The sequence below is a fragment of the Balaenoptera physalus genome (assembly GCF_965194825.1).
Source record: "Balaenoptera physalus genome assembly, chromosome: 16".
In the NCBI taxonomy this organism is placed as follows: domain Eukaryota; kingdom Metazoa; phylum Chordata; class Mammalia; order Artiodactyla; family Balaenopteridae; genus Balaenoptera; species Balaenoptera physalus.
The window spans coordinates 8,741,113-8,767,039 of NC_138898.1; the positions used below are offsets into that span (position 1 = coordinate 8,741,113).

Sequence of the window (25,927 nt, forward strand, 5' to 3'; positions counted from 1 at the left end):
CAAAGACACGAGTTTAAGTGTACATGGGAGATGATCCCCGGAGGCACTGCCAGGGGAATGACTGGGGCAACGAGACAGGGAAGGGCCAGGGGCCAGTTCAGGAGAGTTACCACCGCAGGCAACTGAGGCTTATTCCCACTGAGACCTCTGGGGGTATCTCACCGTCAGCTCGCCATGTACCATTGGTCAAGGGCTGCTTCAGGGTCAAGGGAAAGGCCCTGAGGCCGAGGGTGGCAGGTGGTGACAGAGGACATCTTTCTCTGTGTGGGAATGAGTGTTCCGGGGATGGTAGGACATCGGCAAAGTCTGTTAAACATCCCATTTACAAACCTAAAGTCCTTTATCTACAATCATGATTTTTTAAAGAACAAATAAGAGGACAATATTTATAATAAAATATATGTATCAACATTTAAATACTCGGGATCGACACGCTAGAATACACAATAAAGCAATTGGCCTCATACATAGAAGCACTTAGCTCAATGCCACAAATACAGATCGAGACTTGTGCGTTACATTGAAGACTCAAATGCCGTTCATGGTATGGCCCTTACAACATGATTTTCTGATATGTGGAACAAGTCTCGGTTTGGTTAGAACAACGTATAGTTCTTTTTCAATTTATATGGTAGTTACCTTCTTGTAAAATTCAGTGTGTATTAAAATTCTGTGAAGAGTACTTTGTGAGCCTATGTCAAATGGACTTAGGGTCTAGGCTCAGAGAATCATAATCGGGTGCTTCACCCATATGAATGTCTAGTGGACATTCAGAAGTCGGGTTCCCCGACAGCTCTTCATGGCATGGGACTGTCTCGTGCATTGCAGGACATTTGGCATCTCTGGTCTCTGACCACTAAGTGGTAATGTCATCTCTATGTCTTTGTGGCTACTGACTCCCCAAAATAATTTCTGGAAAGCCCCACTTGGGACAGTATCACTCCCATTTACAAAATGCTGATTTAAAGAAAGGGTGGGTGGGAAACTCCAAGAATGACTGAGACATAATATCCCATTAACTAAGATGAATGGGAATTTGAAATGAAAAATTGAGTTACAGGAAAGAGGGTTTTGGTTTTGCAAGTGCCTCTGATTTGGTGGCCAGATTCCTCCTCACTCCATAGCAGAGAGGAATGCTGGAGAATCCTCAGCTTACGACCCACAGTGTTGTCATTGTTTCCTGGAGGAACTGTCATTTATCACCAGGGCAATACCTGCCTATTACGTTGCAGGCCTGGGGAAGATGCTAAAAAATATCACTTCTCCTGAAGAACAGTCTCCTGCAAAAGTGTCATTCTCTCTTGACCCAGCATCTAAATTCAAAGATACTGGACAAATGATAGCTAGCTCACCATCAGGGTGTGTGCACCAGTGCAGAAGAATCTCACAGGCTTTGGGTATGTCCTCTATTTACCAGCCCTTCAGCAGCGACAGTGCGGAAAGGGCCAGTGAGCACAGCCATGCTGGGCAAATCCTGGGGGCTGGGCGGGCAGGGGGGTGCAGAGCCAGTATGGAGCATTCGGTGAGTGTGGATTCTCTATGCTTCATCGGTTCAAAAGCAAAGTCTGAACAAGCTCTCTAAGTAAGATGAGGCAAAGAAGAGGCTCGAGGTAGCCTCTCTATGCAAAAGACCATATTAGCTAAAGTGGAAGGGAGATTGGCTCTTGGCATTGAACTGGACACACAAGTTGCTAATATACATTGTATCACAGCACAATGGTTAAGAGAGTTGGCTTTGGAGTCAGACTTGTCAAGGTTTGATACCTCAGGTCCATCGTTTGCAAGCTCTGGGTCTTGAATAAGATACTTAATCTTCAGCACCTCAGTTTCCCCATCTGAAAAATGGGGATAATGCTAAACTTGGGGCTTTGTAAGAATTAGGTAAAATAATCCACATAAACGCTGAGCACAGTGCCTAGCACACTGTAAGAATGTGCTAAATGTTGGTATTATTATTAAAATTGGGACAAAATCGACTTTTTGGGACAATGAAATATCACTCGTTTGGCATGCTGAGAATAAAACAATTGTAGTTACTACAAGCTTGTGAATTCAGGACAGTATCTTCTCTACTTCTAGGACTCTAGTGGCCAGCCCTATGCTTGATGCAGAGTAGAAGTTCAAGAAAAGTTTATGGATTTCGGGTGAAAAAGGTAGAAAATTCAGGTCAAAGTACACAGGGTAGGTTTGCCAGATAACCACATTCCACCAATTCTAGCCCCGAAGAAATTACATCCTAGGACATACAAGGAGGTGATATGTGTAACAAGCAGTGTACATGATTAGGGATAAAATGAGGTACAGTCTGATACTAAATTATTTTGTCATTATTATATTGTGTTTATAATATAAATATATTTATACTCTGTCTACAAAATTTCTTCCCTCATTCTGAAGTCTTGGTTTTTCACTAAGATGCTTCCCTGTCACAGAGAAACTTAGCAAGGGCTTTGCCGTGAGCATCAATGCTACCACCTCGAAAGAAAGTCGACTGAAGTTGCAGCCCTTTAAGGTGCCAAAGTCAATGTAGGAGTTGAGTGGCTGCCATATTTATTAATCCTTTCATTAGAACCAGAGCCCAAGGACATCTTTATAATGATGTCTTAAGGATAACTTTTCCCCCCGTGATGTTTGTTAAGAGACTGGCGAAAGTATTGATAGAACTGACCAAGGGTTGAATCCTGGCTTTGTTACTAATTTGATGTGAGACTTTGAAATACCATGTACCCCCGTGAGCATCACATTGTTAGCATGCAATCTGGCTCTTGGCCGCCTTCCTCTCTGACTTTATCTCCTGGGCCTCTCCCTGACCCTCCGCCCATCTTTCTGTTCTATTCCCTGTGCTTTTCTTTCTGTCAAATATACCAAGCACGTGGCTCTGAGCTGTTGAGAGTGCTGCCCCCCTCCCCCAAACCTGCACCACATCAGTCAAATAAAGATTATCATAATCTCATGCCAGCACAGTTCAATCTTTTTTGCCAGATGAGCATTGGTACAAAGCTGGTGTTGCCGGACTTAGCAGATAAAAATACAACATGCTCAGTTAACTTTGAACTTCAGATAAACAACGGATCATAGTTTTGTGTAAGTACGTCTCTTGCAGCCTTTTTGGGAATGAAGGTCCATGCTGCGGAGCTTTGTTGTCTACAAAGCAGGATTATAACTCCTACTTCATGGAATTGTTGGTAAGGTCAAATGAAATAAATGTATGAAACACCTGGTACACAGTAAACACAGTAAACGATACCTATGGATATGGGCTAAGAGAGCAATCAGGAAAAAGTATTAAATAAGGAATATTTTTAACTAGAAAAAGCATGCCATTTTGGAAAGAGGAGTCAGTGTTTCTATTTGTTAGACATGTGTCCACAATAGATATTTGGTTTTTAGTTTTTATTTTTTTATTATTATTATTTTTTAATTAATTTACTTTAATTATTTATTTTTGGCTACGTTGGGTCTTCGTTGCTGCGCGCAGGCTTTCTCTAGTTGCAGCGAGCGGGGGCTGCTCTTCGTTGCGGTGCGTGGGCTTCTCATTGCAGTGGCTCCTCTTGTTGCGGAGCATGGGCTCTAGAGCGTGGGCTTCAGTAGTTGTGGCTCGTGGGCTCAGTAGTTGTGGCTCGTGGGCTCTAGAGCGCAGGCTCAGTAGCTGTGGCGCATGGGCTTAGTTGCTGCATGGCATGTGGGATCTTCCTGGACCAGGGCTCGAACCCGTGTCCCCTGCATTGGCAGGCGGATTCTTAACCACTGTGTCACCAGGAAAGCCCAGTTTTTGGTTTTTAAAATAAAAACCAACATTCATAGGATTTTTGGTTTTTAAAACAAAAACATCCAAAGCATTCATGACATAAGGAAAGGAAGAAGGATTTTTTTGCCTGGGTTATCTGCCAGATGAGTAAAGTTTTATTTTTGCTTCATCAAGTGGCAAAGGACCATTAAAAAAAAATCTCGGATAGATGAATGGTTTATACAATTTATTTTTCCAAAGAATTCTAATTTACCATTTTAATTTATGCAGAAATTTGCTGAATTACCCCCATCAAATGGGAATGAAAATGAGCTGGAAATGAAAAAAAAAGAATAGAACTCTTTTTTCACTCTGGTTTCAATTGCTACGGTTCTCTTCCAGTTTACCAGGTTCAGTGACTATATGCAAACAACCCACAGCTGGTTTTGTGTTTTTTTTGGTTTTTTTTTCCATAAAGACACAGAAAAGAAAACTGTCTCGTATATTAAAAGAATATTAGGTGGCAAATGAGAAAACGTTGCTTCTGTCTGTCTCACGACCACAGTCTTTGTGTCTGGGGTGCATCATGGCCCTTCAAAGAGACAGGAGTTTGTGGTGGTGAATGTGAAAATGAAACTAAGAAAAACCATCTCTGGTTCCTTCTAGGAAGAGTTTTCCACTGCGAAAATTTCAGACTGGGTTTAGAGTAGAATTAATATTTTGTTTTCATAGAGATATCTTCTTGTCTCTGTATTCTGTTCTGGTGGCTTATGTCATAGTATCTTCTATTTGTATGCAATTGCTCACTCTAAGAATAAACAGAGTCAGGAGGTCCCCATATGGGGTCGCCCTGGGAGAGCGCTGGGAGACACAAATATCACTCATCTGATAGCTCAGCGATCTGGGGACTTCACGCAACCACGGTTAGGCATACAGAGAAATCAGCACCCCAACAGGCAAGAGCAAGTAAGCCTCTCACTCTAAACTCAGAGACCTCTTTTCATTCCTGTTATTCTCAAAATGGATAATTCCATTTTCACGGGTATGTAATTGTTTTTGAACACAAACAATTGCCAGAAGATTTTGCACCAGGAGCTAAACATTTTTATCATTTGTCTTCAGCAGCTTAAAAATTAATTGGGGGTTATTTTAAATGGAATTGAAAACTTGCCTTTAAAATTTAGTTCTCTTCTAGTTACATATAAGCCCAGGGTATAAGATGATAATAATAACAACGTATTGAATAAGTTAATTATAATATTAAAACTAGCAATTAACATTATTTATTATTATGAATATACTCTGGGTGCAGAATATTTTTCTATATAGTAATGATTATTGAAAAGTAGTCATCTAATCTGAGTTTGTCTCTGAAACAAAGAGAAACTGAATTTATACAATCTGGTGAAAAATGTTAGAATACATTCATTAGTATAAATTCAGAAAACTACCTTTTTTAGGGATTTAAAAAAATTATGTTAATGGAGACAAAGACAATTTTAGGTGCTCTTGAGGAAAACAACACATTAAAGAAAATCATTTGCTCATAATTTTTTCACTTGTTTTCATTCATCCTTATTATTATTTTTCTGTTTTCTGGAAAGAGTGTTACCAATGCTAAGATTCTCTATTGATAAATATAAGACAACAAGAAGCTGAATGATGAGAAAAAGATAGTTCACTCCATCATGTAGCTATTCCCAAATATTAGAATGGGTGGCCACTGGTAAATCAATGAGTCATACTCTTTTGCATTTTTGGATCCCCTTGAGTATCTGATAGAGTTGGGAGTTTTTGCTCCCAAAATGGACGTGCATAAGAAATTTCGTGCTTAGTTTTAAGAGCTTTTCCTTCCTCCCTGGCCACCCTGTCTGTGACCTTCAGTGGGTTAACAATTTTTCCTATAGTGAAAACTAGTGAAAAATTATTAAGCATTTAAAAATGGTGACAGCAGAGCATTAAACCAAACATAGGACCCTTTTAAACATGGGGCCCTGTGTGACCGTACACATTGTAGGTCCATGAAGCCAGCCTTACTTTCAAGTGTAGGGCAGTGGTTAAGATTTCAGGCTCTGGTGTTAGACTCGCTGAGCTCAAATCATAGCTCTCCTTGAGTTTTCTTGAGTAAGTTAATTTGTGTCTTACATTCCTTACTTGTACTAATGGTATGTACCTTACAGGGTTATTGTGAAGAATAAATAAGTTTGTATGTGTAAAATCCCTAGAATAGTAAGGACACAGCATTGGCTGTCATTATTCTTTAAAGAAAATGTTGTTGACTGTAAATCACAGCATGTCACTCCCTCAGTTACAGTCTCTCAATGACCCCACAGTACCTGGGGCACTCTCCACATCAGGCCTGCAAGGTCTTGCATGAGCTTATTGCTGTTGGTCTCCGCACTCTCCTCTCACCACCTCTGCTCTTCGCTCAACATAATCAAGCCATCCTTGCCTTCTACTAGTTCATGACACATGCCAAGCCCACTCTCATCTCAGGGTCTTTGCACAGACTTCCTGGAATGTTATTCCTAACCCCAGTCAAGCCCCCTCTTTGTATAAACCCCATGTCAGTTTAAATATCACCTCTGCAGGAAGGCCTTTCTTCTTTGCATTCATTCTTCCTTCCTTTTGTTTTGTTAACAGCTTTATTGAGATGCAACTTACATACCATAAAATTCACTTGTTTAAAAGGCAGAATTCAGTGGTTCTTAGTTTATTTTCAGAGCTGTGCAACCTTCATCATAAACTAACTTTAGCACACCACCTCCCACACCAAAAAAAAAGAAAAAAGGAAAGAAAGAAACTCATTTTTCCCATCCCTAGTCTCAGGGAACCAGTAATGTATTTTCTGTCTCTATAGATTTGCCTTTTCTGGACATTTCATATAAATGGAATCACACAATATATGTTCTTTTGAGTCTGTATTCTTTCACTTAGCGTAATGTTTTTGAGGTTCATCTATGTTGTAGCATGGATCAGTACCTCATCTTTTATTAATTGCTCATCAGTATTCCATTGTATGGATAAACCACATTTTATTTATCTACTCACTATTCATTGAAGGACATTTGGGTGTTTCTATTTTCTGGCTGTTATGATAAATGCTACTGAGAACATTTGCATGCAAGTTGAAAGGTTTATCTTGACCATGTTGCCCAAAAGCGTTCCCTTGTCTCTTATGTATCCTCTTTGAACCCTGTTAACTTCTGTCAGAATACTCTATTTTCATTTGTAGTTCTTTTTTTTCTTTTCTTTTTAAAAATATGTATCTTCAATTAGAATGTAATTTCCATGGAGCAGAAACTAGGACTGCCTTGATAATCAGCATATCCCTAGTGCTGGGCACACTGTAGGCAGTTAATAAATAATTGCTGAGTGAATGAATGAATCAATACCTCTTGCACTGAATAATTTTTGGTACAATACACATGGCATATACATTATACTTCCAACATCCACACCCAGTCAACAAATGGGGAAGCACTATTTTAAGGTAACATCTATTCTCTTAGGACCACCCCCCAAATGCAAAGTCATTAAAAGCATGTAAGATTTGAGAAAAAGGTCAGAAGAAAAATGTGGATACCCACATGCAAAGGAAAATAATTTAGCACTAATCTCATATCATAAAAGGTAATGTATAAATGATACTTAATTCTTCATAAATATTTATGAAGAGGACTTGTTTATATATGAAACTGCATTCAGAGTATCCAGCTGCTAATATAACTCTGCCCATATTTCCCCAAATTAGTGACATTTGTCTGGAATTTTGATTTCTGTATCTCTGTGTGATATTAGAAAAAAGACAAGACATATATAGTGGAAACATATGCTTGTCAAGTGGCCCTTTGATTCAAGAGAATAAAAATGACTCAAATTTAGAAACAACTATGATGTTTTGAGCATTGATCTTGCCTTGCCATGGGCCACTTTGACTCATCTTCTTGTGCTCAAATTAATGCTTTCTCAAGCTAAGAATAGGGAGAATTCCACATTGCTACCATATAAGCCAAAATGGCAACATATATGCATCTATTTCATTCAGAATTCTGCAATTATCAAGAAAATCTCCTAAAGAAGAGAACATATAAAGAGAAAAAATTTCAAATCAACACTGTTCATCATTTAAAGGGCAAAACAGACTCCAATAGAGGCTACCACGGGAAGAACACCATGCTTTCCAGCGTCCCCTAAAACTGTCACAGGACTCCTAGAAACTCTCCTTTTGTCCAGCCTGTGTTTCCTATCCCATAATTATGACTACAACTTTACATTTCAAAGTTCTTGAATATGGCTACTGACCTAATCCATGACTTGCCTTCTACCATCTTGGCTCTGTTGATGTTGTTAAATTTTTCCCCATGTTCTGACCATGACTCTAGTCCAAGTCAGACGCCCAGGCTGGTTCACTTCCTCTCAGTGTTTACTAATACACTGAAATCTTTCCAGTGTGGCTAGCCAGCCTCTGGTCTTCCCAGGTGCGGTGACTGACTTTCCTGATTCGCCTGAGATTGTCCTGGTTTTAGCACTGAAAGACTCATATTCTAGGAACCCTTCAATCCTGGGCAAACTGGGACAGCTGGTCATCCTACTCCCAGGTTTTTTACAAAAAGTTTATACCAAAGACAACTGGTGCCTTTCCATTAGCCTAGCCTTCTATATTAATCTAAATAGATTTCTAATACCTTTGTTTCCACGGTCCAATGATGGAGCTGAGATGACGTGCATGATGAAGTTATCTTAGAAATGTCTTAAAATATGTAACCCATTGACCCAGAAATTTCACTTAATCATGGATGTGTGCAAAGGTTTGGTTACAAGGATGCTTAGTTCTGTGCTGTTAATTAAAATCAAACTTGGAAACAACCTAAATATTCAACCATAGGCCAATGATAGATAAAGTATGAATTCATTCCACAGAATATTTTTATGTAGTCTTTAAAAATGAATGTAGAAGAATATTTAATGGCATGGGGCGGACATCCACAATTTTAGGTTAGGAATAGTCAGCCTACAAAACAACATGCAAGTATGACTCTAGTTTTGCAAGGAACAAAATTCTACGATACACATGCGTACACACGTATAAATATTTACAAACCAAAATATTGACAGTGGGCAGTTGCAGTACAAAGGGATGGTCTTGGATAGCTGGGAGATAGGGCTTCATCCCTGTCTTAATCTCCGTCAACTCAGTTATACCCCCAGGTACCACGAGGTGTTTGCTATGCAACATAGCTTCAGGGCAAATCTAGGCTCTCTTTCAATCTGCTTTACCAAACCTAAATGTCCTTTACTGACATTCCCAGACCACTATTCTCTATGGATGGTGGGATTCTAGTTTTTGCAGTTTTTTTTTCTATTTTGATTTTCCTCATTTTTATATTCCTTTATAAATAAATGTGTATTACTTTTAGTTATTTCTAAGTAATACAAATTATTTATAGGAGAACAGAAGAACTTGGGGAGATCTTTACATGGTGTTAAGTGGAGAAATTAGGCAAAAACATGTATAAGAAGAGGGGTTGGTAACAGAAGAAAATGTCATTTACTGGACATGGTATAGATGGCTACCCATGTGGGGTAATTTTTAGTAATACCAAAAAGATTTGCAGCTCCCCAACTATCCTTCCATCAGCTCTGAAGTTAATGTCTAAAATTCCCACTTTATTTCTTAGAGTTAAGGCATCGAAAGTCTCTAATGGGATGCATATGGAAAGCTAAGTCATCATTATCATTATCAACTTGGTGTAAATTAATTTATAAGATTATTTCGAGTCAGCTTGTGAAGACCTATAAGAATTGGACACAGGCTAGCTAATTTTTGCTGAGAAAGGTGTGGTGATAAAGGTTTGGGCCTCTGGAAAAATGTAGGGTTGGTCTGCTATGGAGTAAACTGAAGAAAAAAAAGTTGAGCTTAGGTAAGGAGCCAAAATGGAACATGGAGGGATGAACTGGCTCTAAACAAGCTGCCAATGTAACACAACACTCCATACTTGAATTATGCTTTTCTGTGTCATTGCATGCAGACTCACATGGTTTTAGAATCAAAACCCAGATTGCAAAAGAGTCAGTGAATGATAATCTTATAAAGAGGACATAAAAAGAAAATAATAGTTACCTTTTGTTGTGCACATGGTCTTGGTCAGGCGCTGTACTAAGTATTTTGTGTACATTCTGTCTCTTAATGCTTCACAGTAAACTTATGAGGTTACTAGTAGTATAGATTAGGAAATGAAAGCATTCGATATTAGGAGTTTGCTAAAAGTCACAAAACCATAAGTGAAGAAGTTGAATTCAAATCTGTCTGATCTTAATTTTCTCCCTGTTCTTCCTGTTTTCTTCCTTGAGGTCAGTAGGGATGCATATTTCTGACTTCTCCTTTTGCTGCCAGATGGAGAAAGCACTCTGCTTTTTTTTTTGGCCTCACCACACAGCATGTGGGATCTTAGTTCCCAGACCAGGGGTTGAGCTCGCGCCCCCTACAGTGGAAGCCTGGAATCTTAACCACTGGACCGCCAGGGAAGTCCAGCACTCTGCCTTTAAAGGGATCACGTGATTAGATCAGGCCCACCTGAGATAATCTCTATATCTTAAATTTAACTGATTTGAGATATTAATTACACCTGCAAGATCCCCTCTCTGCAGTACCTCGCTTAGTGTTTGGTTGAATAAATATGAGATGGGAATCATGGGAGACCATCTTTAGAATTTTCCCTACTACGTATAGCCTTTCAAAATTTTGGATTGATGATAATTGAATTAATTTTTTATGTGACCTGGAATGATACTTCTTTTGACAGAGAATCAATTAATACTTGTAAACACAAAAATTAACATTGTGGAGTTAAGTATCATTAGAATCTTATTTGCAAAAAAAAATCTCTTTATTTCCTTTATTTCTTTGTCCCTCCATCGTAGACTCTTTGGGTTATAATGCTATGTTGTTTCGTCAGACATTTTTTGAAGTTTGCAATTTGTTTGGAGTTCAAAGGAAATGTCACTTCCACCTCTCCAATTTTTAATAATGCAAATATTCTATAGCTGATTCTGAATAAAAACACAGTTGACAGAAAAAAATCTTTTCACTCAATAAGGGAAAACAGTGAATTAATGAGTATTTAGTTTAATTTTTTAAAAAACTGAGTATTGGCAGATTAGACGTTGACAAAAATTATTCTGGTCCAATTTGTGGATCAAATGCAAATAGCCCCTTCTTTGCTTCTTTCTAATGGATTGCAATTGAAATGTTACATTTTCATTTTAGACTGACAAAGAAAAAAACACCCAGCAATATTCTGAGGCCAAAAATTATGGCTGGAACCTCTAAGTAAGTCATTTTATAACAGCTTTGTTCCCTGGATGCTGGCTTATCAAAAATGCCCAGGATCTTATTGAATGAAGAACAAGATTCGATGAACACGCATTGCTCTAAGCAACATTGCTTTCACAGTCTCTCTTCTGGTTTCATATGCGAAAAACCTGAAGTTTCAAGGTGACCACAGATTATGATAATATTCAGAGAAATCCAGGATTTTCCAGGTGAAATATTGGCAGAATAGACAAAAAGGGATTCATCTTTATGAAAAACAGTTTTGGTTTCCAAACACTATAAAACCTCTCAATATCAATCACTCGTTCATTTATACAGCAAATATTTATTTAGTCATTGTCTGTAAGGTGCCAGGCACTGTTCTAGGCACTGCAGAGACAGCAGAGAACAGACAAACAACAAAATTCATGACTTGATGGAGGCTATGTGAGAAATAAGAAAGGCTTTGGCCAGGTGCACCAGGGGACTGTGTTGTCTTAGATGCATCAAGTAGGATGCAATGTCATGATCAAACTCGCAGCCAAACTGATATTCCCCAATGTGACATATTTGGAGTTAGAATCCTTGAATAGCTTCAAGCCCAGGGTTGATGGTCAAACAATTCTCACAAAGCCTCTGAGGCAAAGGATTGCAAAAGACTGCACCATCCTAGACCTCCCTTCCAATCTCGGATTCCAGCTGCTTCCTCCAAATTGATTTTCTTTCCTCAAAGTGGCACAGCAGAGGTGCTCTGAGAGGTGGAAGGGAGTCGACTGAGAACCACTTTCCACTGAACAGGAAATCATTTGTGGTAGGCTGAATAATGGCCCCTAAGATGTCCACATCCTGATCCCCAGAACCTATGAATATGTCCCCTTACATGGTAAAAGGGACTTTGCAGATGGGAGTAAATTAAGGATCTTGAGACTGGGGAGATTAGCTTGATTATGCACTTGGTTCAAAGTAACCACAAGGGTCCTTATAAGAGGAAGGCGGGAAGGTCAGAGCCATTAATAGGAGATTATAAGGACAGAAGGGGCTGGAATAATTCAAGGAAGGAGCCATGAGCCAAAAAATGCAGGCAGCCTCTAGAAGCTGGAAAGGCAAGAAAAGGGATTCCTCCTGGAACCTCAGGAAGGAACTAGCCTTGCTGAAACCTTGATTTTAAGTCAGTGAGACTGATTTAGACCTCCGACATCCAGAACTAGAAGATAACAAATCTGTGTGGTTGTAAGCCACTTAATTTGTGGCAATTTGTTACAACAGCAGTAGACGTGGGCACGTCATTAAAATGTGCCTTAAAACTGTGCGTCTGATTCCTTAATAATTATTTCAGAAAATAGGAAGTGCAGTCCCATTTCAGAAATCCCCTGGGAAAGCCACACAATTATTGGAAAGGCTCAGACACTTTTCTTATAGGAAGAGCTTATACCTCCAAGCCTTTATTAAGTGTCAGGCACTGTTCTTAATGCTTGGCAGTTGTATTATTAACTAATTTAATCCTTGAGAGAACTCTTTAAGGTAGGACTAGTGTTATGCAATTTTACCAACAAGGAAATTAAGGCACAGTTTCCCAGGTAGTGGCAGAGCCTTGGGGATGCACCTGACACCCTGGTCCAGCTGGGCTTTGCAGAGATTTAATCTTTGAGCAAAGCCAGAAGTCACTGAAAATAAAGGATAGTGAAGCCGACCAGGTCATTTTGCTGAGTTAAACTGCTTTTGATCTATGATGAAGTGTAATTATAATGATTATAATCTCGTTAGCTTGCTATCCTTGTGGGGCTCATCAGGCAGCTCCTGAAGAAATTTTGCAAAAATCTTTGCAGTCACGGCAACTATGTTGGAATAGATGTTTCATCTCCCCAGGGGGCTATTTTGAAGAAAACATCTATTTACTATGGACACCCTAAGTACAGCCTCTTCTAAGAGAAACAGTTGGAAAGATGAGATAGAGTCTTTACACTGAAAAAAAAAAAAGTAAGGAGTTTTTAGAATTTTTAGGATTCTATCTAGACACTTTTATAACAGGGCCCCGCTCCGTGACTCAACTATTTTCCACAGACTGGTCAACAAAAACAACAGCAAAAAATGCCAATTCAGTATCAGGTTTGTTTTTGTTCCCTTGTTTACTTTTTTGGAGTCTATTTCCTTTTTTCCCCCTAAATTGAAAGAAACAGTTAATATCCATACCTATTGCTACTTCTATTTATTCACTGCTCTTGACTATATTTCATTTAGCTTTCTATGCCTTTTATTTATTCAACCTGTATTTACTGAGCACCTACTATGAGCCAGGCACTGTTGTGGGCACTAAAGTTGCAATAATGAAAAGACAGGCAAGGTTTATGGATGTCGTGGCCGGCCTGACTTCACTCCTATGTACGGCTATTTCATTGTACGGATAGACCACATTTTTTTATACCTTTCTTTAGCCGTTGGACACTAGGGCTGTTTCCATCTTCTGGCTACTGTGAATTGTGTGTCTACAAATATTCATGTACAAGTTTTTGTTTGAACACCTGTTTTCAATTCTTTTGGGAATATATACCTGAGTGGAACTGCCGGGTCCTATATCAACTCCATGTTTAACTGACTGAAGAACTGCCAGACAGAAAAGGCCACCTACTGTATGATTCCACTTTTATGAAACGTCCAGAATAGGCAAATCCAAAGACACAAAAAGCAAATTATTGATTGTCAGGAACTGGGAAGGGGAAAATGGGAAATGACTGCTTAATGGATACAAAGTATCCTTTTGGGGAGATGCGAATGTTCCGGAACTAGATGATGGTGACACTTGCACATTGTCAATGTACTAAAAGCCACTGAATTTCACACTTTATAACGGTAAAAATGGTGACTTTTATGGTATGTGTATTTTACCACAATTTAAAAAAAGACCGAGAAGTTGAGTAAGAAGATGGAGGTGGATGGAGGTTTGACCCTAGATAGGGGGTCAGGCAAGGCCCAGCTGGGGAGTTGACACTGGGCAGAAGTGGAGGGGCAGGCAGTGCAGACATGTGGGGGTCACAGGCATTACAAGCTGGTCCTCTGTCTTGTTGGTTCTCAGCTGGGGATGGTTTTGCTCACAGGGGACATGTGGCAAAGTCCAGGGACATTTTTAGTTGTCACCCCTCAGGAAGGGGGGTGCTACTGACTTCTAGTGAGTAAAGACCAAGGGTGGTGCTAATCATCCTACAGCGCACAGAACTGCACCCCCTGAAGAACTGCACCCCCCTGAAAGATCCGGCCCCAGACGACAGAGGCCGAAGCTGAGAAGTCCTGGTCTAACCCCTTTGAACCCGAGCCTTAAGAGCTGTTGAAAAGAAGCCGATTTTGTGTAACGCAGGGTGAGGGACTGCTGCCTCACATCTGGTCTAGCCGCGATCCTGGTTTTAACCCCTCTCCCTACAGCGTGAGAGAGACTAACACGCCCTCAGCCACTGACTATGGGAGGATTGGTTTAACTCCAAGACAGTGAGCATGCATCCGAAGCACGTCCTTCCACACAGACCTGGCCTTGGACAAAGGGATATTTATATTAATAGACTTTAGACATTGTGCATGGTAGGGAGGGGGTAGGCCCTGGGGAAGATTCCAGGAGGAGATCAAGGTTTGCCTCTCCTTTAGCTAGCTGTAAAACACCGGAACCTATGAAATCCACACTCAGTGACCTCCACAGATGCAATGTTTCTCCATCTTAACTTAAGATGGACACTTTGCTGCCTCCCATACCTTCTCCTGGGTGCATGCAGCCAACTGCCCAAACATTCTACCCAAGAATCCCGGCAGGAAGCGGCCATCAGCCGCTGGACGAGCCTCGCAGGCTTGGCTTTTTGTCAACAGGAGAAGCCTCAGCTTCCTGGGACTATCCCTGGAGGAGTTTTCCATGCAAAGCTTCACAACCACAATAAGATATTTACTGTCTTTATCGGAGAGATCAAACCCACACACAGATGTCACATTTTTCAAATTCCATCAGTAGATCAGACAAGCCGTCTCTGGAAAGAGGACATTCCAGCCGGCGAGTTCAGAGCGCGCTGGCTTCGAGGGCCGTTCCCTTCCTATTTTCTGTCGTGCACCCTGAGCCTTTGTTGTCTCTGCAATGCTGATAAATCAATCCATCAAAAAATTTCCTCAGTGAAACTCAATCAAGAAAGGTCATGTCAGCGGGAGAGGAACAGATTAAATTAGCATCAAATTAGACATGGAAAGTGAGTTCTGTCAAAATCATCGCAGCGCTCAGCACAATTAGAATATGTTAATTATGCATTTCATTAAGGTGGATGTGAGATGAAATGTCACTGGGGTAGGCATCCGAAAAAGGGAAGATTGCCAGGCACAACTTTCTCGAGACAATGTGTGACACCTTCATTAACATCAAGAATCACAAGTCTGCCTTGACTTTTTCTGCAAAGGATTAAACCATTAACTGTTTGCTGGCTCCTCTCACTGGGGCGGGTCCTGGGAGTGACCCCCCCCACCCCACCCCGGTACCTGGCTTCCTCTCGCAGCCCCATGGCCCCCGGGGCTGCTGGGAGTGCCCGGTGGGCAAGGGAGAGGGTGGCGGTTTTTAATGAACTCCCTGGAAGCTTCGCGGGGATCACGCCACCGCCTTAGGGGTGGCAGGATGCTGAGAAGGGAGAGAGGAGAGAAAGGAGGGGTGAGGACTACAGAGGGAGGGGAGGAGGGGCAGGGAGAAGGCTCTCGGCCTCGTTCTTGGGGATGGAAGATGTGGGGATGGAAGATGTAATCCACGTAATGGGGGGCGGGCGGGGGGGACCCGATTTACAAACTTCCGCTCGGCAAACTCTAATTTGGTGAATTGTTTTGCAGATCATTGTCTGAGTCACGGTAACCAGGAGGGTTTTTCCTAGAGCGAAGCCGTTCCTCGTGCGGCGGCTTCAGGAAATACGGGTTAGGTGCCGGCAGGAGCGGGAGTTCCCATTCGTGCTGCCTCCTTCTCCGGCGGCTTCTCCACTAGGGGGCGCGCCCTCCGGGTGGCTTATTCCCCGGACGTTGTTTTCCCTCTCAGCCCCCCTTCCTCACCTCCACCGAGAGCTAGTTCCGGGTGTCCGGCCGGCAGTGGGGCTTCCAATCACGCCCCTGGGGGATGCTTTCTCCCCCGCGCCCCACCCATGTTGCTCTTCTGCTGGGAACACTCACCTTCCACCTGTCTGCCCTGCTCCCTAGTCCTTGACATCCACCATACACACATCCCTGCTTGCGGCATCACTCCTCTGGAGGCGCACACGAAGTCAGAGCTTCTCACAGGTCCCCTCGCTCACCTCCAGTCACTAACCTTCCAGAGCATTCGCTGAGCCGACCACCAGAGAAGGAAAGCGATGACTAGCATTTCTTGGGCTCCTGGGCTGTGCCAGGCTCTGTGCTGAGGGGCCGGTGACCAACCGTCCCAGCTTGCCTGAGACGGAGGGGTTTCCTGGGATACGGGACTTCCAGTCCTAAAGCAGGGGTCGTCCCAAATGAACAGGGACCAGCTGGGCACCTTAGTTAAGGCTTTCTGTGTATTATCTCATTTATTTTTAAATACATTTGATTTTGTAGAAGTGCTTTACTTACAGGAAAATACAGAGACACTAATACAGAGGGTTCCCATGTGCCCTGCACCCAGTTTCTGCTGTTCTTAACCTCTTACATTACTCAGTACGTTTGTCACAACTAATGACCCAGTATGGATACATTATTATTAACTAAAACCCATACATGAGTCACATTTCCTTAGTTTTTCCCTAATGTCCTTTTCCTGCTCCAGGAGCCCACCCAGGACCCCACATCGTGTTTAGCCCTCATGTCTCCTTAGGCTCCCCTTGGCTGTGACAGCTTCTCAGACTTTCCTTCTACTTGATGACTTAGTTTGAAGGGGTTCAGGTTGGGAATCCTGTAGGATCTCTCTTGATCCTAACACAAATCTAAGGGGCAGATGGTATTGTCCCATTTTACAGATGGAGCTGCTGAAGCTTAGGACCAAGGTGATAACAGTAAAGGGCTGAAGGAGAATGTGAGTTGCTATTGGGGACCGATGATTCCTTAATCACATCAACAACAATAATAACTAATATCTTTAGTGCTTGCTATGTCCCAAGTACCCTGCTAAGAAGTCCATATAATATCACTTAATTCTCATGATTGCCCTGTGTTATGGGGGACTAAAATTATGCCCATTTTATAGATAAGAAAACTGAGGCCTGAGATGTTTCCCTGACCACCTTCCTCCAGGATGTTTCCCTGTCTCCCTTAGATTTGTATTAGATGATGTTTTTGTTCTGATGAGACCTTAAACTTGCTTGGATTCACCAGAGTCAGTTTCTGTTGCTTGTACACAAATAACTAACGTACACTCAAATAGTTGTACTTCTCACACTGCGTTACAATCGCTAGTTGAATTGTCCATCAACCCCCTAGGTGGTAAGTTCTATTATTTTTGCTTTTTTAAAAAAAATCTATTTCTTGGTACATAGAAAGTACTTAACAAATATATCTTAAATATAAATGGAGTATAATCTACAAAAATATTGAATCACTATGTTGTACTTAAACTAATATAATGTTGTAAATCAACTATACCTCCATATAGAAAAAAAGAATGACCAGATTATGGAATTAAAAAAAAAAATTTTTATTGGAGTGTGGTTGATTTACAATGTACAATGTTGTGTTAGTTTCTGTTGTACAACAAAGTGAATCAGTTATACATATACATATATCCACTCTTTTTTAGATTATTTTCCCATATAGGTCATTATAGAGTATTGAGAAGAATTCCCTGTGCTATACAGTAGGCCCTTATTCAGATTATGGAATTTTACCATGACATAAGTTCTATTTTTTAGGGGTGGGAGAGAAAGCAAAGGTTTATAATTTTGTTTCTAGCCTTTCTCAGTAGGGTTGCTTTTTCGTGTATTAAATTAACACGTACATATTAACATACGTCTATTTCTAACATGGCCAGTTGGAATTCATTTTCTCTAATGCTTAGTGTAAATACAGTGTATGACACACAACACTGCTGCCATCTTTTTCTCACTCCTGCACTTCTAGGGCATTATTCTGTGAATTTACTTGCCTTTCTTTTCCTCCTCATTTCTTCTCTCTCTTTCTCATTCTTTCACTCTCTATGTAAAATATCAGCTATTAGCTCCTGGGTTTTGACCTATAAGGCAATCACTTTTTATCCAAATTCTTTCAGGGATTTGCACAGTAGAAAATAACCTTAGTCCCAACTATAATGACAGAGCAGACAGGATAATCCACTAAGTGGTAGGATGGCTTTAGGTAAGCCTGTTTTCTCCTCAGTAATGTGAGAATAACCTTCCTCATTGCATGCATTAATTGAGAGAATACAGGCAAAATGCAAATCCTGGTGCCCAGCACATAATAAATCCCCAATAAATGACATGATGATGATGGGTAGGGTGATGATGATGATGATGATGATAAGAATTGTGAACTTGTTTCTGTGCAGTTCCCGGAAGCTTGGGAGGCAGCCTAGAGTCCTACTCTGAAAATATTGCATCAGCATAAATATCTCAATTTACAGGGAGAAAAGATAGCATTGGCTACCAGAGCCCATTTTAAGTTTTGCATGAGAACAAGGAAACACGCAGGGGACTTGGTCCCTCTGGCAGAAACACTCCAAAGCTGTGAGGTTCTGGAGTGAAACTTTGCCCTGCGCCTAAGTCCTAAAGGAATTCCAAGGAAACTGACAAGGGAAGTGAAGAGTCTGCGGGAGCCCGGGATGGGCTATTAATGCCTCTCCAAAGTGTCTCATTTTCTGAGCTTCATTTAATTTTTAGGATCACCTGGGGCCCAGCCTGTTAGAAAGGGGAGGACAGTGGAAATTACTCAGGAGCTAGCTCTGATTTGATGAAGCCAACTGCCTTACCTCGTGGCGAGCTAGCGGAAGGGGAGGGGGGAGACGCCCGCCTGGGTACAAAGCTTCCTCCTCGCCTGCAGTGCCTTCTAGCTTCCTTGTCAGCGCTGCCATTGATATTAAAATCAAGGGGTTGGCATACAGCTCGTGGTAGCACTGGCAGAATTCCAGGCCGGCTCTAATGAGCCTCACCTGGGCTAATTACATTTTTTACAAACCCTGCCGGAGAGGCTGGAGTTGCCAATTGGTCACCCAGAATGATAGCGTCTGGGATTTCTCAGCTCTGAGCTTTCTTTCTATCTCTGGCAGCTGGAGCTCCAGAGGGCCAGAAAGTGACCTGAGTAAGTCTGGCTACTTCCTTGTGTGGTCACACTGTGGTTACCCTATTTGTCCTGGAAAGAAAGGAAAGCTGTGAAGCAGGAGGTGGGCCTCAGCCTGGTCCTCCAGGTGTGGGCTCACCTGCCTTTTTGTTATAAATATGGGCTCCCAGGCTTCCCCGCAGACCTATGGAATCAGAATGTGCATCTCAAATAAGATCCTCAAATTTTCCACATAATATGTTCCTTAAAACTGCAAACTCCAATAGAGACAAAAATTTCTTAGAAGTATAGAGCATAAAGGACTTCCAGAGGTGAGGGTAGGAGTTTTTATTCTACCATTTGTCAGCTGTTTGACTTGGGCTAGGGATTTAACCTCCTTGGGCCTTGCTTTTCCTTATCTGTAAAATGGGCATAATTTTAGTCTCCATAACAAAGGGCAATCATGAGGATTAAGTGATATGATATGTATGGGCTTCTTAGCAGGGTACTTGGGACATAGCAAGAACTAAAGATATTAGTTATTATTGTTGTTGATGTGATTAAGGAATCATCGGTCCCCAGTAGAAACTCACATTCTCCTTCAGCCCTTTACTGGTTATCACCTTGGTCCTAAGCTTCAGCAGCTCCGTCTGTAAAATGGGACAATAGCATCTGCCCCTTAGATTTGTGTTAGGATCAAGAGAGATCCTACAGGATTCCCAACCTGAACCCCTTCAAACTAAGTCATCAAGTAGAAGGAAAGTTGAGAAGCTGTCACAGACAAGAGGAGCCTAAAGAGACATGAAGACTAAATGTGATGTGGGGTCCTGGGTGGGCTCCTGGAGCAGGAAAAGGACATTAGGGAAAAACTAAGGAAATGTGACTTAAGTATGGGTTTTAGTTAATAATAATGTATCCATACTGGTTCATTAGTTGTGACAAACGTACTGAGTAATGCAAGAGGTTAAGAACAGCAGAAACTGGGTGCAGGACATATGGGAACCCTCTGTATCAGTGTCTCTGTATTTTTCTGTAAGTCTAAAACTGTTGTACAAAACAAAGTGTATTTAAAAATAAATGAGATAATACATGGAAAGCCTTAGCTAACTTGACCAGTTTTTCTGCCCATTCTCCTGGGATGACCCTAGCTTTAGGACTGAAAGTCCCATATCTCAGGAAACCCCTCTGTCTCAGGCAAGCTGGGACGGTTGGTCACCCTACCCACAGCACAGAGCCTGGCATAGCCCAGGAGCCCAAGAAATACTAGTCGTTGCTTTCCTTCTCTGGTGGTTGGCTCAGCAAATGCTCTGGAAGGTTGGTGACTGGAGGTGAGTGAGGGAACCTGTGAGAAGCTCTGACTTCGTGTCCACAAAGAGAAGCAAACCAAGGTAGGGAATTCACTTGCTGACCCAACAAATATTACTGAGCATCTAAGTGCCAGAGACTGTACCCTCTGCTGGGGTTGGAGGGGGCTGGGGACACACAGGTACATAAGACCTTGGCTTTAAAGGAGGCTGCAGTCTAAGAGCAGTTCTAAAGCTTGTACAACAATAATAATAACAAAAATTAAAACAACAGCAAGCACACAACAAACCAGCCAGCAGAGTAGATACGCTCAATCTTTTTCTGATCAGGAAATTAAGGTTCAGAGAGGTCAAATAGCTTGCCCAAGCAAACACAAATACAGGAGCTGCCTCACATCTTTCTATCTCCCAAGCCCTGTGGTTTTCCCATCACCGTCCCGCACACCATGCCCCCCGCCCTCCCTGCCTCCACAGGCTACCTCCCACGTTTTTGTAGGAGAAAGGCGAGAAGACAGAGGGTGAGAAGCACAGCTGTCGCGTAAGGCGGGCTTCGGAAGGAGAGCTACCTTGAGCTGGGTGAAATCACAGAGGACTTCTTGGAAGAAGTGGAATCTAAGTGAGGACTTAGAGGCTACTTGGGGATCCTTCCCAGGAGCCCACCAACACAATTTCTCCCACACTTTCCCTGGTGAATTTCTCCATCTTCATAAATAACTTGTACAGGGATATTTGGGGAGGATGATGATGTGTGGCCCATTGCACGTGGTGGGAAAATCTGAAACATCACCTTGATTTTTCCTGACCTTCCTGTGTTGGCTGCTTTCCCCTCACCAGTCATCAGTATTCATTGCCTCGAGGGAGAGATGATTCCACCAAAAATGAAAGGAGTTGGAGTTTAACACATGTAGGTTTTGCAAAAAGCATGATTCCAGAGACACCTCAGCGAAAAGATAAGACATGATTAAAGAGCAAGTCTTGCCCGCCGGACCAGACTAGATAAACATGTGGATGGGAGGAGGGTGGGGCTGGGAGAGGAGAGCCAGAGCTGCGCTGGGCACTCAAACGCTGCTCGGCATCCCCAAGAAAGGGGGGGGGGGGTGATAGAAATCCTAAGGGCTTGATTAAATTCAGGAGTAGCAATAACAGGGCCCCCTTCCCAGCAGCACCCGGGAAAGCAAAGTCCCCACAGAGGCCCGGGCTGTGATGCAGCTGGGGAGGAGCGGTAGCAAAGTGACGGAGAGGGTCTCTAAGCCGCTGGGTCGGGGGCTCCCGCAGGGCCGGCTTCATGGGCATTGGACCTGTACACTCACACAGGGGCCTGTGCTTGGTTGAATGCTCTGCTGTTGCTGCCTTGAAATTCCTGACAATTTTGAACACGGAAGCCCACGTTTTCATCTTGCGCGGGGCTCCGCAAATCACATAGCCGGTTGCGGCTGCTTCCCAGGGTTCCTGTGTCCCTGTGTGACAGTGTCGCGTGGGACGAGGCCTCGCAGAGTCCCGGGTGGCTCAGCGGGACCAGCAGCCACTGTGAGAGCTGGAGCCACTACAGACCCCTTCGTGAGGGACCGCGCACCCGCACTCCCTTGTATTAGCTGTATCCCTTGGAAAAGGGGAGGAGCCCTGAGTCGACTAGGATGAAGTTTCTGCCACGAAAAATAGGGACTTGAAATACACGTTTAGTTCAGGTGAAGAACAGAAGAGAAAGTTGCGTTTCTTCTACACCCGGGTTCGTGGACTGGCTGAGATTTCCACCTGTTACAGGTAACTTGGTTCACCTGGTGACTAAACTGGGCTAAGCTCTGTTTTCTGTTCTCATCAGCCAGTGATTCAGAGCGAGGATTTGGAACCCATTCCCATAAGCCCATGCACTGGGCAACCTACTCCTGCTTCCCCATGACACGCGGTCAGTGCTTCCGCTTACTGCCAGAGCTTGCCCGGCTCTTGCCCACAGTTGACCGAGCTGACACAGCCCTGACCTCATGGGAGCCTGGCAAGAACCTGTGAGGCAGGCCTGGCAGAGAATCTGGGGTAGGGTTTCTCGCCCTCAGTCAGCACTGCTGGCGTTTGGAGCTGGATGGGTCTTTGTTGCTGGTCTGTCTGTCGGACGTCTAGCAGCATGCCTGGCCTCCACCCACTAGATGCCAGTAGCACCCCCTCCAGTCATGACCACTAAAAAACGCCTCCGGGCATTGCCAACTGTTCCCTAGGGGGCAAAACCACCCCTGTGATTTCAAATCCATCACAGCCGGTTACTACGAGGTGACCTGGGATGACCTGGGACAAGTTGTCCAACCGTAAAGTGCCCAAATTACACCTTTTGGAAAAGGAGATCATCATCGCGTTGACTTGTCATTCTTGTGGTGAGGATGCAATAAGCTGTCAAAGGAGAACCTCCTTGTGAAGGACAATGTGCCCCACAGGGGTCTCCCTTTGCTCCTGCCCGTCCCATGTCTCAGATGAAGAACGTTAAGGCTTGGTGGGGGGGATGACAACACTTCCTCCAACCCCAGCCCATCGCTCTTTCTACAATAAAATCCTTTAATTTTATGTGTAAAAAATTAGGAAAACATTCTCTCCACTTGGAAATTATGAATGTAATAATAATGTTTCCATGATTAGGGGATGCTGGTTACAGGTCAGGCACCAGGGGAAGAGTGTTGCAGGATGACATTGACTTCATGGCCGAGCTACGATCTAGGTGCAGAGAGTATCCCTGCTTTACGGGTGAAGAAATGGAGCTCCAGAGAGGTTTACTAACTTTACCAGGATCACACCTTAAGCTATGTGAGTAGAGCCATGAACCTCTGATTTAGCTGATCATGGCACTGAGGGACTATATCCAAATGTAAGGAAGATGTGGTACATATATGCAATGGAATATTACTCAGCCATAAAAAGAATGAAATAGCGCCATTTGTAGCAACATGGGTGGACCTAGAGATTATCATACAAAGTGAAGTAAGTCAGGCAGAGAAAGACAAATATCATATGATATCACTTATATGTGGAATTTTAAAAAATGATTCAAATGAACTTATTTACAAAACAGAAACACAGACTTTGAAAACAAACTTATGGTTACCAAAGGGGAAAGGTGGGGAGGGAGGGATAAATTAGGAGGTTGGGATTAACATACACACACTACTATATGTAAAATAGATAATCAACAAGGACCTACTGCAGAGCACAGGGAACTCTACTCAATATTCTGTAATAACCTAAATGAGAAAAGAATCTGAAAAAGAATAGATATATGTATATGTATAACTGAATCACTTTGCTGTACACCTGGAACTAACGCAGCATTGTAAGTCAACTCTACTCCAACATAAAATAAAAATTAGAAAAAAAAGTAGTGGCTCATGCTTAGTGAGTCATGCATTACCTCCCCGTGATGGCTTCAGCGTAGTCCTATTACTTATTTAATATTTTTCTTTAAGTGGATTTACTTTTTGGCTTAAATATTTTAAGAGGCATTTTACAGCACTCCTCCAAATTGAAAAGCAGTTCTAGCAACCACACATGGAAGGGGGATGGGTTTTTCGCGTTGGGAGTCAACGTTATTTAATTATCTTCGGTAATGATGACCAGGAATTGAATCCGGGCAGCACGTGGTTGTTCAGCCTCTTGTACTCGTTAAATAAATAGGTCATGGAAGAGGCTATGAGCTGGCTCACTCAGCATCCACTCCCAGCCGTTTTTCTGATATATTCCCTGCTATGGAGGCTGAAGAACTAAACACTTCCTGCTTCCTTCACCGCTAGGCGTGGTCATGTGACACTGCTCTGCCAATGAGATGTAGGGGGGAATGGAGTCTTTCCCTGATTCACAAGGCAAAACCTTGCCAAAAGAGGTTCTTTTGTCACCTCACTTTGTGATGGTTAGTTTTATGTGTCAACTTGGCTCACCTCTAGTACCTAGTTACTCAATCAAACAGTTATCTAGATGTTGCTGTGGAGGTATTTTGTGGATGTGATTGAAATCCATAGTCAGTTGATTTTAAGTGAAGAATATTATCCTCTATGATGTGGGTGGGCCTCATCCAATCAGTTGAAGACCTTAAGAGTAAACCTGAGGCTTCCCTGGGGAAGAAGACGACTTTCCGCCTGTGGACGGGCAGCCTTGGCTGCTGCCTGAGAGTTTCCAGCCTACTGGCTTAGCCTACAAATTTCAGACTCGGTCAGCCAGACCCACAATTGTGTAAGCCAATTCCTTGGGAAAAGAAAAATCTTCCTGATCTCTCTCTCTTACTTCTCACTGGTTTTGTTTCTCTGGTAGAATCCTGACTGATACACTCGCCTTCCTTCCTTTCGCAAAGGGAATATGAGGTATGAAGATGTATCCGCCATCTCGCTGCCACGTGAGTGACAAGCACGGGGACGGGGCATTGACACTAAGCCTGATGGAGCAGAAAAGGATGGAAAAAACATGGGTCTGTGATGGCCTCACTGTGCTTACCTGTCAGCTTAGACAGCCTACCTCCAGGCATCTTAGATTTAACTGAAATCAGAAGGCATCTTCCAAACAATGACATCTTACAATTAATTGACAGCGTTGTTGTTGTGTTTTGTGTGTGTGTGTGTGTGTGTGTGTGTGTGTCTTTTTTTCTCTTGGAGGTACCTAAATAATGGCACACAGTGGTATCTTTGATTCACTAAATTATGGCAACTGCAAACAAAGTACTGACTTGGTTTAGGGGTTATATATTTTGGAGTGTCCAATATGTGAGCGTGTTATCTCCCTGCATTGGACGCTATGAGATGACCAGCCCTGGAAGGCGTTGGTTAAGATCAGCATCTAGCAGGGCGGCACGAACACCGTTCTCCTCGGACGTGTTTTCTCCTGCAGCTCAGCCAACGGGTAACAAAGTGGTCACAGGCGCAACCTATCATTTCTTCGTGAAGGTTTCTTTTAAAACACACTGAAGCCTCCGTATGCTTACATTTTACCTGATGAGAAAATCAAAGCTTTCCCCAATCCTGTCACTTCTCACCCCACAGAATCCACTTTCCAAGCTTAATGCAGGTTGAAATGAGTTTTTTTTTTTAACTGATGAAAATATTATAAGAATTAAAAACCAAACCCATTAATATCCTGATTAGACTCCCCATGTGAATTGCAGATTCCTTCAAGCGACAGAACAGGTCACTGTCTGGGCTTAATGTGATAGCGGTTTAATAAGAGCTGCCTTTAGGAACTGCCATTTGTGGCTAAAACTTTTGCCCCCTGGCAAGTGAAGCTGGGAAATGATTTTCCCATCTCAGCTTGTGAGAAGCAATAGCATGTACTGAGTGTTGCCTCTGGGGAAGGGGAACCAGATTGGACAAAGGAAACCGTGGGGCCCATTTATTTTTTTCCTTTTTCAACACCCTTCCTCAAAAACTTAGTACA

The 25,927-nt window shown here is 42.6% G+C and overlaps 1 protein-coding gene across 3 annotated transcripts in view; it reads right to left on the reverse strand.

The window, feature by feature from the left end:
* Positions 1-25,927, reverse strand: part of TSHZ2 (teashirt zinc finger homeobox 2) — a 444,239-nt gene that overhangs the window by 89,651 nt on the left and 328,661 nt on the right. The window lies entirely within an intron of this gene.